The sequence below is a fragment of the Quercus suber genome, unplaced genomic scaffold (genome assembly GCF_002906115.3).
Source record: "Quercus suber isolate HL8 unplaced genomic scaffold, Cork oak 2.0 scaffold_38, whole genome shotgun sequence".
Classification (NCBI taxonomy): Eukaryota; Viridiplantae; Streptophyta; class Magnoliopsida; order Fagales; family Fagaceae; genus Quercus; species Quercus suber.
In genome coordinates this window covers 813,974-816,570 of record NW_027069503.1, presented here as the reverse complement: position 1 = coordinate 816,570, position 2,597 = coordinate 813,974, and positions in this window count along the sequence as shown.

The window sequence follows — 2,597 nt, the reverse complement described above, 5'->3', positions numbered from 1 at the left end:
ACAGGGACAATCTAGGGATCATGTTCTATACTAATCAAAAGTAATAGTCTCTTACTCTTATCTCTCTATTTCCACATACATAGAGTTTCATTACAAATGCCTCAGCAACATATTTTTAATTTTCATAGATAATTTTATTTTCTCCACTTTATGAAAGTCATGCTAATTAATATGGCCTTCGAAAAATCACGTACAGGTATATGTTTTTTTTTTTTTGGCTTTTCCCCAATAAATCAAAGACAATTTATTAATAAAATCATCAAAATTATCATATATGTATATCAAAAAAATAATTATCATATATGAATGTTGCCCATGTCATATCACTCAAAACAAGCAAACTAAGATGAGGATTATGAGAATGTTAGCACTGCACAATGTTGCAACATCCGAAGTATACCAGCAAGAATACAAATGGAGCCCCACATGAGGTTTGGTCCTCCTGAAGTGACTAATTTCAACTATGTTAGAAAAAAAAATGATGGGCTTATGTCTCGAGCCCATGAAGGAGAATTGTGTGGAAGGGAGTTGGACCCTTAGGGCTTTAGTTGTAATGGGCCTTTTTTGAGGTCACCCACATGCACGACCCATCATCCATGAAGAAGAAAAACCCAATGGGCCAAGTGCATATGAAATGAAAGAAGTTGGGTCGTGCAGCCCAAATTCAGAAGCTTTGGAGGATTGTGCATTGCTCATCGATGTGGGATTCCTTGGTCAGAAATTGACATGCTACAAGCCTACAACAATGGGCTAGAGCAGCTACTACCATATGGGAGTGACCATTTTTTTTTTTATAAGCATAGTGACTTGATAGAGTATGCAGGTTTAGCTACCATATAGGCCATTTAGGTAGTTACCTTAAGGGTTATAAACAAAAAAAGGTAGTTACTTTAGGCCCTAATTATAAAAAGGTCTCACAGTTTTTATTATGATATTATTATACTTTTATATATTGCATCTTAAAATAAAATATATTTCCTTTCTAGGGTTTTTTCTTTCTCGACCTTTTAATTTTATAAAATTGTGTAAATCATTTGCAATTATGATTTTTATAGTTGCATTATAATTTATTCGTTGAAAGTTAGTTAAATTATTTGTGTACCTAGAAAAAAGTGAGGTTATAAAAGTTGTACATAAGTAAATAAACTTTAAAACTTAGAAAAAATTGTTGCTACCATATTATTTTTGAGATTACTTAGGAGTATAAGAAAATACTTTGCAACGAACTTTAGTTTTACTCAATTTTTGCTAAAGAAGCAAGAGAAGCATAATGATTGGTGACCATTGTCTTCACTTACAATTGCAAATATTGTTGTAAGATGATGGATGACCTCTCTTTTCACTTTAAAATTTTATTTTTCTTTATTTGTTTTGGGGTTTAATAGATAAATTTATTCATTGAAGCTTGTTGTACACCTTTTAGAAGCATTTTTCTTTTTTGGGTAATGTTTGTTTAGAGATAACTTTTAATTACAAGTAAACTATTTTGCATTGTACTTATATTACACTCAAATTTTACTTGAACCAAGAGAAGCATTATGGTTTGTGACTGGTCTTCAGTTTAGTCAAACTTTACGCTTCAAATTATTGATCTCTATTTGATTTTGGAGAAATGGTTTTTGAAAACCTCTTTGTTTTTAGTTTTACATTGAAGGTATGGTATGAGCCAATGAAGTAGAATTGTGTGGAAGGAGTTGGACCTATGGGGCTTTAGTATTAATGGGCCTAAAGCCCATATGAAATGAAAGAAGGTGGTTCGTACAACCCAAAGCCGAAAAGCTTTGGATGACTGTGCAGTCATCGATGGGGGATTCGTAGGTCAGAAATTCAGGTGGTGCAACAATGGAGCTGGAGCAGCAAAGATATCCATATGGGAGTGAGTTGATAGAGTACCATCGGGAGGGATTAGAAGAATGGAAGGACGCCATAATGGAATTGAACGAAACATTGAATAAGGAGGATCCTCCGGAGATTATGTTGAAGCAAGAATAAGTGACTATCATTCATGGCTTCAACATGGTCACTAAGAACACCAAATTCTTCCCTGTGAAAGCCACACGAAGGAAGCTTTGCAACACAATAAATGGGTTAAAGAATGACTTAGGTGTACGACATGAGGACATGGCCAGCATTGAGCAAATTGGTCAACAGCTCTTTGATAATTTTCATTATTCTCTAGAACTAGAACAGACCCTCCAATGATTGAAAACCTATTCCAAAAGTATATATTTAAGTTTTTTTGATAATAAAACATATGCTGATTTTCTTCTTTAAAAAAAAAAATTATCACTCCCCAGATTAGATATTTCTTTTAAAGGACTTATAATATCAAGAATTTAGGTAGATTTTGGTTAATTTCTCCATCTGTTGGTGAATTCCCCACTGAAAAATGCCATTCAAATTAAATTGTTAGAGAAGCATACAATTTATTTATTTTGGTACTTGAGTACATAAGATTGTTTCGAAGAATTTCTCAATCATCAATTTTTTAGTTTTTTAAATTTTCACTTCTTAAAAGAATAAAATAAAATAAATAATGCTGCACTTGCAATCCTATTAATAAGTTAAGATTTTATTACTATTAAGAAAATAACGAA